Raw genomic sequence first — 18,098 nt, forward strand, 5'->3', positions numbered from 1 at the left:
GGGAAATGTCTCCTAGTGCTTCCACTGAGCAATGGTAGCTTGCTACTGCTCCGGAACACTTAGGCTGGCTGACATGTGTCCTTCTTCGTTCCTGTGTGTGTCCCTTCAGGGAAATGTCACGCGTTGTTCCTTTAAGTCCTTGTAGCTTGCTATGACTTGGGTTCATAAGTTGATGACCGGCACGTTCGTTGTTGGGTCATGTATGCATGTCCCTGTAAGTTAGTGCCACTTTGGATTCACGACTAGTCATGTCGGCCTGGGTTCTCTGTCATATGGATGCTAGCGACACTATCATATACGCGAGCCAAAAGGCGCAAATGGCCCCGGGCCAGGTAAGGTGGCATCCGTGGGAATACCATGCGTGAGGCCACAAAGTGATATGATGTGTTACATGCTAGATCGGTGTGACTTAGGATCGGGTTCCTGACAGCTTTGGTATCAGGGTCTTACTGCCTGTAGGATTACCAAACCAAACTGGTCGAAGTCGAGTCTACAAATGCTTTAGTTATATAAGGGAATTGATTGTGGAAGGGAACGTAAGGCTATTTTTACTTCTTTACCTTATGTCCTTCTGATCTGAGTCAACCTCTTCTCTTCTACGGGGATTAAGAACTAGGCTTCTCTTCTTTCTATCAGGATCACGTGTTACTAATCCGTAGACTCTTAGGATTGATGGATTCAATTCTCAGTTCAGTTCCTACTATTTCCGTGTGTTGATAGTTGATCTTAGAACCTTGCTATTGTGATGTTGAGTGGTTATGCCACCATTTTGCAGGATGTCTCAAATATTTTTGAGCATTTACAGCCGTTATGCTGTCCGGGTCATCCCAGGTTTCTAAATAGTCTGATGCATTTGCAACTCCCTTCTTTCCATTCCCGATGTTCCTTTGGGCCAGATTAACCACACTAACCAGTGTGTTGAGGTACTCAATTGCCCCGACATATATGATGGAGCTAGTATTATGACCCTAGGCATCCTAGAGAACCACCCGGTAATCTAGCAATGATTTATATTCCTAGTGTGATGATTCTGGCCATCATTCTTAAACGCATCCCGTGATGCCATTTAGTTAGTAGGCATTCTATTGTGGGTTCTTGAACCCAAGATTCACTCTACTTACTTCCTGTTGGTAGTGTTTGCTAGTTCCTTTAGGATATTAGTAACCTTTGCGATAGTCCTCGAAATCCGTGGTGTATCCTTCTTCCAAATACCATGGACTGTTTATGGCAGAAGTTCATTGTTGAACCAAAAGATCATAACCGGAGTGCTCTGGATGAGTTCTCCGATTTACATTGTGAATCTGCTAGTCCTACCTCTCCGCATAGATTATCCGGAAGAAACCTGTTGAACTTGGTTCGACATAGTAATCTATGCATCCACAACTCAGAAAGTTATATGCTCCTTGAGTTGTCCATTTTCAGTTGTATTCCGACCATCATCTATCAGTTGATAGTCAAGAGTATGCGTGCATTCGTTCATCGATGCCTATTATTCTTGTGGTTCGTCAAGCCATTATATTCCGGAATGACTAGGAGAAACAAACTCCAGTACCTCGTCCATCTCTTGGATTGGGTCAAAGTAGTTGTATTCCGCAGATCAAAATGCCAATCTAGCTTTTGTTCTGTTCTACCCTGGGGTATTACCCGCTTTATGTTAGGATTGTCATGGGAATTGCACCACCTCCTATGAACTCTTGATACAGTGATACTTCTCCCCATCATCGTTCATTCCTTGGTCTCCGTGTTGTCGTAACCGGAATACCGGCAAGTGAATTGTGATGTGTGAAATCAATACTCCTAGCAACCCCGTTGCTTGGTAGTAAATGGACAATAATCTCATTCTTAGCATGTTGGTTATTAAATTATCATTCTAAGATTGATTGTGCTACATAGTCCATATTTCTGGTGCACTCTTCAATTAGTGAGTTAGGATTGTGTCAAACCCTCACTCTTTTGATCATATCATCTTGCCCTAAAAAGCAAGATTGTTCTCGAGCTTAGTAACATATCGGTGGTTCGTGATTTTCCGAATATCTTCTTGGAACTATTACGAGGTTGTTCTCTGACTGTTATGTTGAGTTCATGATCAAGTTGGTTTCTTGTAAACCACCCCTTCTCCAAGAATCTGTGTTGGATGCCCTGGCTAGTTGGTTAAGCTAAACAACAACTTGGAGAGTTGGAAGATGGAAGCATGTATGACTTAGTTCATCATAAAGGGGTATCTTTTGTGTGTGTGCATTGAAGAAAGATGATATTTACATCGATTGATCCTCGTGATCAGTTGTTGGATCTATTGTCTTGTCCAAACTTTGATTTGAGTGAGGGCTATCCTCAAATCAAATAAGAACCAACGATGTTCGTAATGTTGTCTTACTTGTGGTTGATCCCTGGAGCATACACCATTACATCTTTTGGTCTGACCAATACTATCACATTGTTTACATAATGCTGGAATTCCAGTGATATGGAAATTCCGATGAGTTGCTGTTGAGCCCATCAGCAGCATCTTGTCTCCTCCATGATTCATGTTGAACATCAAGCTAGTGTTGGAAACTTTTGTAAGCATTATCTTCGTGGCCCATTCATGAAGCCTATGTTTGGATAAAAGAAGTGACTTTCTCTAATATACGTGCATTTGGTGCAAGTTGCCGTCGTGGATTTGAGAAAGTTTGTTTTGCTTCCTCTGGAATCATCCCAAGTCAGTTATACATGTGTGTATGTATTCTATGGTATGGTAGATTAATTACCTCCACTCCATATGTATTCCCTAGCACACCAAGCCACTGACTGATTTGTTCTAGAAAAAGGAGTTAAGTGCTAATCCATGCTAATGCAGAAGACTTCGATATCCTAGATGATGGTTCCCCACCTGAACTCAGTAGTGTTTCGTTGTAAGACTACTGTGTGGTCATGCTTGTCTAGGATAGCATGTTCACATGTGTGTAGCAGAACCAGCTCATATTTTGAAGCTTGCTATTGCAGTTCATTTCCCGAGAATCTCGCAACATCATCTTGTCGATTTGTGTTGCAAACTTTCTTTTCCAGACATGATGTCTGAAATATCCTGTTACCAACCAGATCTGAATCTCAGGCAGATATGATGGTTGGAACATTCCCAACAATTGCATTTTGTTCCCAGCTTGCACCACCATTGTGCCAATTTCCCATGGGCTGCCCTTCTCAGCAGTTGATGTCCAGGATCATCTTAAAAAATGGTCCTACCATGGGTCCCATCCATTTCCGATGAGAAGCAAAAATCATCCATTGCGTTGTCTTCAAAAAGGTAGTCCACATCATCCATTCTAGTTTGAGTATGTCATTCTTTCGAACTCCTTCAAATGATCGATTGTGATTGCCTTAGGCTGGTATAAAGAGTCTCAATGATCTCTATATTAGAGGTAATTCTTTTTTCCACTTCAGGGATTAATTCTACGAGTCACCTTCCCTAAGGTGCCCCGATATGGAATCATGACAATTATTTCCTCGCTATCTTGAAACCATGCATCATCATCTTAAGCATGGAATTTTAGCCTACCCAATCGAACCGTTGTCATATACCTCTTGCCATTGCTCTCTATGTGTGTTTTATGCCTCAACTCAAGACATGTTATTACCTCTCACTCCATGAGTTGATCTTGAGTGTTCGATCTTCGAGGAGATCGTTTTCGGTGGAGTTTTCTTCTGTCGTCATCATGTTGGATAAAGATCTCGAAAGCAAAGACGTCAAGATCAATTTGAAGCAATGAATCAACATCTTTGAGAAGGGCAAATGGATCATGGAGATTGTGATAGTTTTGTGACCCCCTTCCTCTTACCTCACGTCTTGAATCTCGGGACGAGATTCTTGTTTAGTGGGGGTGAGTTGTCACGTCCCTAGCCTTGCTATGCACTTGGACTAGCTTGGTTGTTGCATCATGTCTAAATTTCATTTAAACTTGAATTGGGGACTGTTAAACCCTAGCATCAAATGAAATTCAAATAGGTTCAACCTAAAATAATCTTCAATGAACCCAAAGTGCCCTTTGAAAATTTCCATGACTTCTGATAAAGGTGAAAACCTCTGCGAAAAATGATGAACATATTTCTAGGCCATCTTTGGATTTTTGGTTTAAATCTTATGTATTTGAATTTGAGAATTTAATTACTATAAATATTTAAAATGCTCAAATAATTCTAAAACTAAATGTGGGCCACTGGAATAATCCATGGAGTGTCCACAAATTATTTCAGGATTTTACAAAATGCCTTACTATTTTTACTAAAGCCAAAATAGTTGCAGATAAATAGAAAACAAAAACAAATTACAAATCAGAGAGGGGGGATGCTCACCTGGGCTTCACCTGTGCTGGCCCAGCCCACCTGGCTTGGTGCCAGTCATCCCTAACCTCTGCTAGTAGGCAGAGGCGGGATAGTGCACGCGCGCGCGAGGCGCCACGCCTCCTCCTGCTTGCCGTCGAGCCTCTGGACGCGTGGGTGAATGCCCTGGAGTCGTCCCGATCCAGCCAAGACCCCCACTCCCCCCTACTCTCTCCCTCGCCTCTGCATCGCCGCAGCCGGACGCCGCCGTCGTTGTGCACCACGGCCACCGTCCACCACTCTTCTTGTCGATGCGCCAGGAAGAACCGCGGTGCCGTCCTCGTCCTCTCTGCCGAGCCATGCATCGTCGGACGCCTTCGAACGCCAACATGGACTCGTCTTCAATCTCAGGTATCCGAGATCGTCGCCGATGTTCTGACTGCTCCAGCCCTTCCCGAGCCCACCGAGATGCTCGTCTGACTCTCCATGAGCCACTGACCTTTCTCCCCCTCTCTGTTCTCGCTCTCGTGCGTCGTAGCCGCCGCAGCACCCACACCCGCACGCGCCGCTACCTCTGAACACCGCCGTCATGGCCACAGCCACGCGGGCTGGAAACCGAGCGCGTCACCGCGTTCGCCACACCCCCAGGAGCTTGCAGCACCTCTCTGCGCCCCCTGCCGTGCATCCTAGCACCGAACCGAGCACGCCCGAGCTCCGGCCGCCACTACCGAGCTCGTGGCCGTCGTTTCCGGCCGCACTAGCTGCTGCTGCTTGCCGCAATGGGCGCGGGTGAGCTCCAGCTCCCCGTAGCCGCTCTCCATCGTCCATTTGGACGCCGGAGGGGCGAGCCTGAGCCCTCCGCCGCGTCTGCTGCTGCCGGCGGCTAAACACCCGTGATTTAGCCCCGGTTGACCAGGGGATTTGACCTCCCTTGGGTCTATGACATGCGGGCCACGCCCGACTAATTAACCTAGTTTAGGTTTAAACTTAATTAGTTTAACCAAGGTTAGTGCTAATTAAACTAGGTTAGTTTAGTTAGCCACTGACACGCGGGCCCCACTGGGCAGTTTGACCTCAGCTGACCCGTTGATGATGTCACCCTGACATAGTGATGACGCCGTAAATCCTTTTCTGGATTTTGTTTAATTCTAAATAACCAGAGAAATCCAGAAAATGATTTGAACTTCAAAAAATCATAGAAAATAATCTATAGCTCATAATGAAATAATTTATATATGAAAAATGATCAGAAAAATTCAATCTATCTATTTGTACCTTTTTCATGCATGTTGGAACAACTTATAGTTGCTGAATTGGACAAATCAAATAAATGGCATTTGAATTTCACATATGGAGTTTAAATTTGAACCTTGGGTTCAAATCAACTTCATTTAATTTGTTGCTAGTTGCATTAGCTCAAATCATGGCATATTGCCATGTCATGATCATGCATCATATTGTTGCATTGCATTGATTGTGTTCCTTCTTTGTTGTCGACATTTGTTCCCCCTCGGTAGACGTATGTTCCGGCAATGAGTTCGATGACACCGATGAAGAGTTATACTATCTTCAGAAGTGCTAGGCAAGCAAAACCGCCTTGTTCATTCCGATACAATCCCACTCTCTCGCTCCTACTCTCTTTTACTGCATTAGGACAACAACGATTCAACTATTACATGTTGCGGTAGTTGAACCCCTTTCCTCTGCATGACTTGTCTTTGCCATAGTAATTAGTTGAAACCCACTAGCATGAGTAGGAGTTGTTTGAGCCATGATGTGCCTACTCATTCTTGTTTGTTTGTCGTGGCTGCTACTACTTAGAGTTGAGTCAGGTCTGATTCATCGGGGGTGAATTGGAATGTTGTGAACATGTCCTACTATTGAGAGCTAAGTGTGTGAACACGATTTGGTAAAGGTAGCGGTGAGAGGCCATGTAGGAGTACATGGTGGGTTGTCTCATTGAAACCATCCTCCGGAACTGAGTTCTGTGTTTGTGATCCATGAACAACTACTACCACACATTGGGCTCCGGGCACTCCAAGCTCTCTCGGCTAATTAATCAACCTGATATCTGTCCAGGAGTTGCAACTAGTTTCTGGTGTTTGTAGGTTGTGTTAGTAGTCTACCAAGTGGCACCAGGTACAGGTGGGCTTGAGACAGACTAGGCACCATGGCCGGGTGTACCAAGCGTTGCCCATTTGGTGGGCTTGGGAACCCTGTATGCATCGTTTGGGGTCGTGAGCGACACCCCGGCCGGATCTCCTTGTGGATGGAACCCGAATAGGCGATAAACCTGGACTAGAGACTTGTGTGGTTAGTCAGGTCATGGCCGACACCCTCGCCAGGCTTCCGCTTGAAGGTTGCCGAGATACATGACGTGTACATGGCGGTAAGTGGCGAGAGAATGTGTGAAGAAGTACACCCCTGCAGGGTTATAAATGATCTATTCGAATAGCCGCGTCCGCGGTAAAGAACCTCTAGGTTGCCTATACAGTTCATAGATAAGTGAAAGTGGATACTCTAAAATGCGCAAGATAAGCGTGAGTGCTATGGATGGCGTTCTCGTAGGGAGACGGGAGCGGATCCATAGTGGTGTATTGGTTGGTGAATATGTGGACTCGTGTGCGCCACCTCAAAAGAGTTACTTGCAGTGGTAGTTCAGGATAGCCACCGAGTCAAAGATGGCTTGCTGCAGTTAAACCCCACCACCCCTTTGTTGATACTGATGCATATGTAGCTAGTTCTGATGTAAGTCTTGTTGGGTACATTTGTACTCGCCTTTGCTTAATTTATGTTTTTGTAGAGAGACTTCAGTCTCACTAGTAGTTCCACGTGGACTTCAACGTTTAGCTTGTTACCTCAGCTATGATCTTGTGCCCTCAGCAGGGTCTTGTAGATAGTCAGGCTTCCCAGCCTTTTCATTTGTAGTTGTCTGTACTCAGACAAGTTAAGCTTCCGCATGTGCTTATTGCTTGTATGACTTGAATGCTGGGTCATCAGACCCATGTTTGTAATATCTGGCTCCTCAGATCCTAATGAATAAATACTTTGAGTCGTAGAGTTTTGTTGTGATGCCATGTTGTATTTGCACATATCGAGCATATTGTGTGTATGTTATTGAATTGCTTGGTATGTGTGGGATCCGACAACCTAGTTGTTTATTCTTGGTAGCCTCTCTTACCGGGAAATGTCTCCTAGTGCTTCCACTGAGCCATGGTAGCTTGCTACTGCTCTGAAACACTTAGGCTGGCCGGCATGTGTCCTTCTTCGTTCCTGTGTCTGTCCCCTTGGGGAAATGTCACACGTTGTTCCTTTAAGTCCTTGTAGCTTGCTACAACTTGGGTTCATATGTTGATGACCAACACGTTCGTTGCTGGGTCATGTATGCATGTCTCTGTAAGTTAGTGCCACTTTGGATTCACGACTAGTCATGTCGGCCCGGGTTCTCTGTCATATGGATGCTAGCGACACTATCATATACGCGAGCCAAAAGGCGCAAACTGTCCCGGGCTAGGTAAGGTGGCATCCGTGGGAATACCATGTGTGAGGCCGCAAAGTGATATGATGTGTTACATGCTACATCGGTATGACTTAGGGCCGGGGTCCTAACAGCTTTGGTATCAGAGTCTGACTGCCTGTAGGATTACCAAGCCAAACTGGTCGAAGTCGAGTCTAGAAATGCTTTAGTTATATAAAGAAATTGATTGTGGAAGGGAATGTAAGGCTCTTTTTACTTCTTTACCTTATGTCCTTCTGATCTAAGTCAACCTCTTCTCTTCTATAGGGATTAAGAACTAGGCTTCTCTTCTTTCTATCAGGATCACGTGTTACTAATCCGTAGACACTTAGGATTGATGGATTCAACAGTTCAGTTCCTACTATTTCCGTGTGTTGACAGTTGATCTCAGAACCTTGCTATTGTGATGTTGAGTGGTTATGCCACCATTTTGCAGGCAGTCTCAAATATTTTTGAGCATTTACAGCCGCTATGCTGTCCAGAACTAGTTATAACCCTCATACTCCTCTCAATCTGTGACTCCACTGCCGCGTCTTCCCATCTCCGGGTCGTTCCCGTCCGGGGCCTCGCCGTCGTCCATCGCCTCTCTGCGCTCGGCGCGGCGTGGTCAACAAATGAGAGCCATCGGAAGAGGTCTATACATGGAGAGCCTGACGGTTGGGACCCACGAGGTCCATGGTCGTACGCAAGGAAAGTTCCTTCTTATTAAGCTGAAAAAATGTTTCCTCCCCCTGACAGCTGGGACCCATCGGTTGTATCTTCGCACGAAAGGAAGTGACTCCTTGTTACGTGGAAAAACTATTCCTCCCGTTGACAGCTGGGACCCGTCAGATTTGGTGGCTGACTTGTGGGCCTACTAAGCAGACGTGTACGCATGGCTTTTTCAACTTAATCAACAAATGATTCTAGCAGCTGGACCGTTGGATGTTAATCCAACAGCCGTGCTCCTTCTTCAACCTCTGTTCTTGCTCCTGTCTCCCATGGGCGGCAGTGTCGCCGCGCACTCGAACCAGTCAAGTTTCCCACTCCTCTCCATCTGCGACACCATTGCCGCGTCTTCCCCATCTTCGGGTCGTTCTAGTCTGGGGCCTCGCCGTCGTCCATCGGCCTTTGTGCGCTCGGCACGGTGTGGTCAAAGTGGCCAACAAATGAGATTCGTCGGAAGATGACTGTACGTGAGAGGATGACAGTGGGGACGCACCACGCCCATGGACGCATGCATGCAACTGCATCCTTTTTACCCTAAAAAATAATGTTTTCTCCCCTTAACTGCTGGGACCCACCAGCTACATCTTCCCACGCAAGGAAGTGTGTCCTTATTACGCCAAAAAGAATGAATACTACCGCTGATAGCTCGGACCCACCAGCTATATCTTCGCACGCAAGAAAGTGCCTCCTTATTACACGCAAAATAATTATTCCTCCATCTAACAGTAGGGACCCATCGGACGGGCCACCATATTTCGCAAAAAAAAATGTTTCCCCCTAACTGCTGGGACCCACCAGCTATATCTTCACACGCAAGGAAGTGCCTGACAGTCGGGACCCACCTGGTCGAAGCGTATGTAGTGTTGTCATTCTGGTGGCGAACGTGTACGTACATACTGGTCGATCGATCAGTCAGTCTGCAGGCTGCAGCGATGAACCGTGGTCGAGTAAGGAAGGGCACGTGTCGTAGTAGAGGCGCGCACGTAGCATGTACACGTACGTACAGCGGCCAGGGTGCAAGAAAGAAAATACGACCACGTACATACATACGAGCAGGGTCTCGAACGCCTACTCGCGCATATGTACGACCAGGGCTCGTGTACATGGCTGGATCGGAACGGAGAAGCTGCGCCATCATCGTGTTCATGGGGAGGCAACCGGCTGGGTCGGAACGAAATGCATCGTCGTGTTCATCGGGAGCCAACCGGCTTGGACGAAACAACCGATGGAAACAAGGCCTGGCGTACCGTAGAACGGAGCAAACGGCCTTGTGTTCGACCGGCCACGATCAAAACGGGATCCTGTTCATCGGGAGGGGTCTGGCGTACCACAAAACAGAGGAAACGGACCTCCTACGATGGAAATGGGGTCCTGTTGATCGGGAGGGGTGTGGCGTACCGCAAAACGGAGGAAACAGACTTGTGTTGGAGCGCTACAGTCAAAACGGAGGTCCTGTTTATCGGGAGGGGTGTGGTGTACCGTAAAACGGGACTCCATGGGATATTGTTCATCTCCAGCATTGACTGCCTCCATGGGCTACTGTTCATCCACCGTCGACCTCCTCCAGCCTCCACCTGCGACTATTCATCCACGGGCTCCTGTTCATCCAGCCTCCACCGGGCGCTCCTCCACCGGCTACTGTTCAACCAGCCCTCTCCACGGGGTCCTGTTCAACCACCCCTCCACGGGCTACTGTTCATCCAGCCCTCCACCGGCTACTGTTAAACTAGCCCTCCACCGGCTACTGTTCAACCAGCCCTCCACGGGGTCCTGTTCATCCAGCCCTCCACGGGGTCCTGTTCATCCAGCCCTCCACGGGGTCCTGTTCATCCACCCCCAAACGGCTTGATCGATCGGGATTCTGTTCGTCCAGCGGCAACAGCCTCTACTACCACGGGGGTCTGTTCATCCTACCCCCACCGAGAACTGTTCATCCAAAACCCCCAACAATGCTCACTGTTCATCAAGAGGCAGCATGTTCGATCGGCTTCAGTTAGCAGCAGTAGCGAAGGAATCGCTCGATCGGGTTCAGTTAACAACCAGCGATCGATCGCTCGGATTCAGTAACACGTAGCATGCAGTACAATTGCTCGGGTTCAGTAGGCGAACACCTCGCTCGGGTTCAGTTAGATCCCAATGCCTCGCACCCACGCGTGTACGTGTACGAGAGAAACGTGCATCGCTCAGCCCCCGACCAACCACCGTAACCGGGTTCCCCGATATTTTCCGCGCCCTTGCTTCTACCACGGTTTTTTTTGTCATGGACGACCCAAAGAATGTCATGCAGCTGCGTCTCCGGCCCGCCCAGGACGAAAGGCCCATTTTCTGTCATGATTTTTTGTCATAGAAGTAGGATCCCACCACATCTATGATGATACCGGGTTTTGTCACAATTATCATCATAGAAGTGTCATAAGCATGACAGATAAAAATTTGTTCGGCCCAAAATGTCACGGATGTGTCTTTTTTTGTAGTGTCGGTTGGATCATGAAGACGTTCGACTACATCAACCGTGTTACTAAACGCTTCCACTTTCGGTCTACGAGGGTACGTGGACACACTCTTCCCGCTCGTTTCTATGATTCTCCTAGATAGATCTTGCGTGATCGTAGGAATTTTTTGAAATACTACGTTCCCCATCAGTGTCATCCGAGCCAGGTCTATGCGTAGATGTTATATGCATGAGTAGAGCACAAAGAGTTGTGGGCGATAATAGTCATACTGCTTACCATCATGTCATACTTTGATTCGGTGGTATTGTTGGATGAAGCGGCCCAGACCGACATTACATGACCGCGTTCATGAGACTCGTTCTACCTCTGTGCTTCGCACACAGGTGGCTAGTGGGTGTCTATTTCTCCAGCTTTAGTTGAATCGAGTTTGACTACGCCCGGTCCTTGTTGAAGGTTAAAACAACACACTTGACGAAAAATCGTTGTGGTTTTGATGCGTAGGTAAGAACGGTTCTTGCTAGAATCCCGTAGCAGCCACATAAAACTTGCAACAACTAAGTAGAGGACGTCTAACTTGTTTTTGCAGGGCTTGCTGTGATGTGATATGGTCAAGACGTGATGATATATAAATTGTTGTATGAGATGATCATGTTTTGTAACAGTTATCGGCAACTGGTAGGAGCCATATGGTTGTCACTTTATTGTATGAAATGCAATCGACATGTAATTGCTTTACTTTATCACTAAGCGGTAGCGATAGTCGTAGAAGCAATAGTTGTTGAGACGACAATGATGCTACGATGGAGATCAAGGTGTCAAGCCGGTGACGATGGTGATCATGACGGTGCTTTGGAGACGGAGATCAAAGGCACAAGATGATGATGGCCATATCATATCACTTATATTGATTGCATGTGATGTTTATCCTTTATGCATCTTATTTTGCTTAGTACGGTGGTAGCATTATAAGATGATCTCTCACTAAATTTCAAGGTAAAAGTGTTCGCCCTGAGTATGCACCGTTGCGACAGTTCGTCGTGTCGAGACACCATGTGATGATCGGGTGTGATAAGCTCTACATTCACATACAACGGGTGCAAGCCAGTTTTGCAGACGCAGAATACTCGGATTAAACTTGACGAGCCTAGCATATGCAGATATGGCCTCGGAACACTGAGACCGAAAGGTCGAGCGTGAATCATATAGTAGATATGATCAACATAGTGATGTTCACCATTGAAAACTACTCCATCTCACGTGATGATCGGACATGGTTTAGTTGATATGGATAATGTGATCACTTAAATGATTAGAGGGATGTCTATCTAAGTGGGAATTCTTAAGTAATATGATTAATTGAACTTTAATTTATCATGAACTTAGTACCTGATAGTAATTTTAATGCGTTCCTAGAGAAAGCTAAGTTGAAAGATGATGGTAGTAACTACACGGGCTTGGTCCATAACTTGAGGATTATCCTCATTGCTGCACAAAAGAATTACGTCCCGGAAGCACCGCTAGGTGCAAGACCCGCTGCAGGAGCAACGTCGGACGTTGTGAACGCCTCACAAAGCAAAGCTGATGACTACTCGATAGTTCAGTGTGCCATGCTTTACGGCTTAGAACCGGGACTTCAACGATGTTTTGAACGTCATGAAGCATATGCGATGTTCCAGGAGTTGAAGTTAATATTTCAAGCAAATGCCCGGATTGAGAGATATGAAGTCTCCAATAAGTTCTGCTGCTGCAAAATGGAGGAGAATAATTCTGTCAGTGTGCATTTACTCAGAATGTCTGGGTACCACAATCACTTGACTCAGCTGGGAGTTAATATTCCGGTTGATAGTGTCATTGACAGAGTTCTTCAATCACCGCCACCAAGCTACAAAAGCTTTGTGATGAACTATAATATGCAAGGGATGGATAAGACAATTCCCAAGCTCTTCGCGATGCTAAAGGCTGCAAAGGTAGAAATCAAGAAGGAGCATCAAGTGTTGATGGTTAACAAGACCACTAGTTTCAAGAAAAAGGGCAAAGGGAAGAAAGGGAACTTCAAGAAGAACAGCAAGCAAGCTTCTGCTCAAGTGAAGAAGCCCAAGTCTGGACCTAAGCCTGAGACTGAGTGCTTCTACTGCAAAGGGACTAGTCACTGGAAGCAGAACTGCCCCAAGTATTTGGCGGATAAGAAGGATGGCAAAGTGAAAGGTATATTTGATATACATGTCATTGATGTGTACCTTATTAATGCTCATAGTAGCGCCTGTGTATTTGATACTGGTTCTGCTGCTCAATTTGCAACTTGAAATAGGGGCTACAAATTAAGCGAAGATTGGCTAAGGACGAGGTGACGATGCGTGTGGGAAATGGCTCCAAAGTCGATGTGATCACCGTTAGCACGCTACCTCTACATCTACCTTCGGGATTAGTTTTAGACCTAAATAATTGTTATTTGGTGCCAGCGTTAAGCATGAACATTATATCTGGATCTTGTTTGATGCGAGACGGTTATTCATTTAAATGAGAGAATAATGATTGTTCTATTTATATGAGTAATATCTTTTATGGTCATGCACCCTTGATGGGTGGTCTAACTTTATTTAATCTCGATAGTAGTGATACACATATCATAGTATTGAAGCCAAAAGATATAAGTTTAATAATGAGAGTGCAACTCATTTGTGGCACTGCCGTTTAGGTCATATTGGTGTAAAGCGCATGAAGAAACTCCATGTTGATGGGCTTTTGGAATCACTTGAACCATGCCTCATGGGCAAGATGACTAAGACTCCGTTCTCTGGAACAATGGAGCGAGCAACAGACTTGTTGGAAATAATACATACTGATGTATGCGGTCCAATGAGTGTTGATGCTCGTGGCGGGTATCGTTATTTTCTGACCTTCACAGATGATTTGAGCATATATGGGTATATATACTTGATGAAACATAAGTCTGAAACATTTGAAAAGTTCAAAGAATTTCAGAGTGAAGTGGAAAATCATCATAACAAGAAAATAAAGTTTCTACGATCTAATCGTGGAGGTTACGAGTTTGGTCTTCATTTGAAACAATGCGGAATAGTTTCGCAACTCGCGCCACCCGGAACACCACAGCGTAATGGTGTGTCCGAACATCGTAACCGCACTTTATTAGATATGGTGCGATCTATGATGTCTCTTACTGATTTACCGCTATGTTTTGGGGTTATGCTTTAGAGATGGCTGCATTCACGTTAAATAGGGCACCATCTAAATCCGTTGAGACGATACCCTATGAACTGTGGTTTGGCAAGAAACCTAAGTTGTCGTTTCTTAAAGTTTGGGGCTGTGATGCTTATGTGAAAAAGCTTCAACCTGATAAGCTTGAACCCAAATCGGGGAAATGTGTCTTCATAGGATAGCCAAAGGAGACTGTTGGGTACACCTTCTATCATAGATCTGAAGGCAAGATATTCGTTGCTAAGAATGGATCCTTTCTAGAGAAGGAGTTTCTCTCGAAAGGGAGGAAACTAGAACTTTATGAGGTAACTGTACCTGCTCCCTTATTGGAAAGTAGTTCATCACAAAAATCAGTTCCAGTGATTCCTACACCAATTAGTGAGGAAGCTAATGATGATGATCATGAAACTTCTGATCAAGTTACTACCGAACCTCGTAGGTCAACCAGAGTAAGATCTGCACCAGAGTGGTACGATAATCCTGTTCTAGAAGTCATGTTACTTGACCATGATGAACCTACGAACTATGAGGAAGCGATGATGAGCCCAAATTCCGCGAAATGGCTTGAGGCCATGAAATCTGAGATGGGATCCATATATGAGAACAAAGTGTGGACTTTGGTTGACTTCCCCAATGATCGGCAAGCCATAGAGAATAAATGGATGTTCAAGAAGAAGACTGATGCTGACGGTAATGTTACTGTCTACAAAGCTCGACTTGTTGCGAAAGGTTTTTGACAAGTTCAAGGAGTTGACTACGATGAGACATTCTCACCTGTAGCGATGCTTAAGTCCGTCCGAATCATGTTAGCAATTGCCGCATTTTATGATTATGAAATTTGGCAAATGGATGTCAAAATTGCATTCCTTAATGGATATCTTAAAGAAGAGTTGTATATGATGCAACCAGAAGGTTTTGTCGATCCAAAAGGTGCTAACAAAGTGTGTAAGCTCCAACGATCCATTTATGGACTGGTGCAAGCATCTCGGAGTTGGAATATACGCTTCGATAGTGTGATCAAAGCATATGGTTTTATACAGACTTTTGGAGAAGCTTGTATTTACAAGAAAGTGAGTGGGAGCTCTGTAGCATTTCTAATATTATATGTGGATGACATATTGTTGATCGGAAATGATACTGAATTTCTGGATAGCATAAAAGGATACTTGAATAAGAATTTTTCAATGAAAGACCTCGGTGAAGCTGCTTATATATTGGGCATAAAGATCTATAGAGATAGATCAAGACGCTTAATTGGACTTCCACAAAGCACATACCTTGATAAAGTTTTGAAGAAGTTCAAAATGGATTAAGCAAAGAAAGGGTTCTTGCCTGTGTTACAAGGTGTGAAGTTGAGTCAGACTCAATGCCCGACCACTACATAAGATAGAGAAAATGAAAGTCATTCCCTATGCTTAAGCCTTAGGTTCTATCATGTATGCAATGTTGTGTACCAGACCTGATGTGTGCCTTGCTATCAGTTTAGCAGGGAGGTACCAAAGTAATCCAGGAGTGGATCACTAGACAGCGGTCAAGAACATCCTGAAATAGTTGAAAAGGACTACGTTGATGCAAGCTTTGACGCTGATCCGAATGACTCTAAGTCACAAACCGGATACATATTTATATTGAATGGAGGAGCTGTAAGTTGGTGCAGTTCCAAGAAGAGCGTCATGGCGGGATCTACGTGTGAAGCGAAGTACATAGCTGCTTCGGAAGCAGCAAATGAAGAAGTCTGGATGAAGGAGTTCATATCTGATCTAGGTGTCATACCTAGTGCATTAGGTCCAATGAAAATCTTTTGTGACAATACTGGTGCAATTGCCTTGGCAAAGGAATCCAGATTTCACAAGAGAACCAAGCACATCAAGAGACGCTTCAATTCCATCTGCGATCAAGTCAAGGAGGGAGACATAGAGATTTACAAGATACATACAGATCTGAATGTTGCAGACCCGTTGACTAAGCCTCTCTCACGAGCAAAACATGATCAGCACCAAGACTCAATGGGTGTTAGAATCATTACTATGTAATCTAGATTATTGACTCTAGTGCAAGTGGGAGACTGAAGGAAATATGACCTAGAGGCAATAATAAAGTTGTTATTTATGCTAGAATTGTATTAATCGGAAACTTAGTACATGTGTGTATACATAGACAAACAGAGTGTCCCTAGTATGCATCTACTAGACTAGCTCATTAATCAAAGATGGTTAAGTTTCCTAGCCATAGACATGTGTTGTCATTTGATGAACGAGATCACATCATTAGAGAATGATATGATGGACAAGACCCATCCGTTAGCTTAGCACTGTGATCATTTAGTTTATTGCTATTGCTTTCTCATGACTTATACATGTTCCTATGACTGAGATTATGCAACTCCCGAATACCGGAGGAACACTTAGTGTGCTATCAAACGTCACAACATAAGTGGGTGATTATAAATATGCTCTATAGGTGTCTCCGATGGTGTTTGTTGAGTTGGCATAGATCGAGATTAGGATTTGTCACTCTGATTGTCGGAGAGGTATCTCTGGGCCCTCTCGGTAATGCACATCATGATAAGCCTTGCAAGCAATGTGACTAATGAGTTAGTTGCGGGATGTTGCATTACGGAACGAGTAAAGAGACTTGCCGGTAACGAGATTGAACTAGGTATGATGTTACCGACGTTCGAATATCGGGCAAGTAACATACCGATGACAAAGGGAACAACTTATGTTTTTATGCGGTTTGACCGATAAAGATCTTTGTAAAATATGTAGGAACCAATATGAGCATCCAGGTTTCGCTATTGGTTATTGACCGGAGATGTGTCTCGGTCATGTCTACATAGTTCTCAAACCCGTAGGGTCCGCACGCTTAACGTTCGATGACGATTTGTATTATGAGTTTATGTGATTTGATGACCGAAGGTTGTTCGGAGTCTCGGATGAGATCACGGACGTGACGAGGAGTCTCGAAATGGTCGAGACATAAAGATTCATATATTGGAAGGTTATATTCGGACACCGGAATGGTTCAGGTCGTTTCGGATAAGTTTTGGAGTACCGGGGGTTACCGAAACCCCCCACCCCGGAAGTTATTGGGCCTCATGGGCCTAGTGGTGGAAGAGAGGAGGCAGGCCAAGGTGTGACACGCCCCTCCCCCCCTAGCCCAAACCGAATTGGACTAGAGCTAGGGGCCGGCCCCCCTTTCCTTCTCTCTCTCCTTCGCCCCTTCTCCTTGTGGAAATAGGAAGGGGGCAAATCCTACTTGGAGTAGGACTCCCCCCCCCTTGGGCGCACCTCCTCCTGGCCAGCCTCCTCCTCCCTCCCTCCTTTATATACGTGGTGAGGTGGGCACCCAAAGACACAACAGACAATCTCTTAGCCGTGTGCGGTGCCCCCCTCCACAGTTTTACACCTCGGTCATATCATCGTAGTGCTTAGGCGAAGCCCTGCGTCGGTAACTTCATCACCGCTGTCACCACGCCGTCGTGCTGACGGAACTCTCCTTCGGCCTCAGCTGGATCAAGAGTTCGAGGGACGTCACCGAGTTGAACATGTGCAGATCGCGGAGGTGCCGTCGTTCGGTACTTGATTGGTTGGATCGCGAAGACGTTCGACTACACCAATCGCGTTACTAAACGCTTCCGCTTTCGGTCTACGAGGGTACATGGACACACTCTTCCCGCTCGTTACTATGCTTCTCCTAGATAGATTTTACGTGCTCGTAGGAATTTTTTTGAAATACTACGTTCCCCATCAAAACAAGCACACACACGCAGCTCTGACTTGGACACCCCCGAGCGAGGACACGCTGAAAATAAATGTAGACGGGAGTGCGAGGACTGACAACTCAAATGGTGGATGGGATTTCGTCATCAGGGACCACACAGGGGTAATGCAATTGGTGCTGGTGCA

Source organism: Triticum aestivum, chromosome 5B, assembly GCF_018294505.1.
Source record: "Triticum aestivum cultivar Chinese Spring chromosome 5B, IWGSC CS RefSeq v2.1, whole genome shotgun sequence".
NCBI lineage: Eukaryota > Viridiplantae > Streptophyta > Magnoliopsida > Poales > Poaceae > Triticum > Triticum aestivum.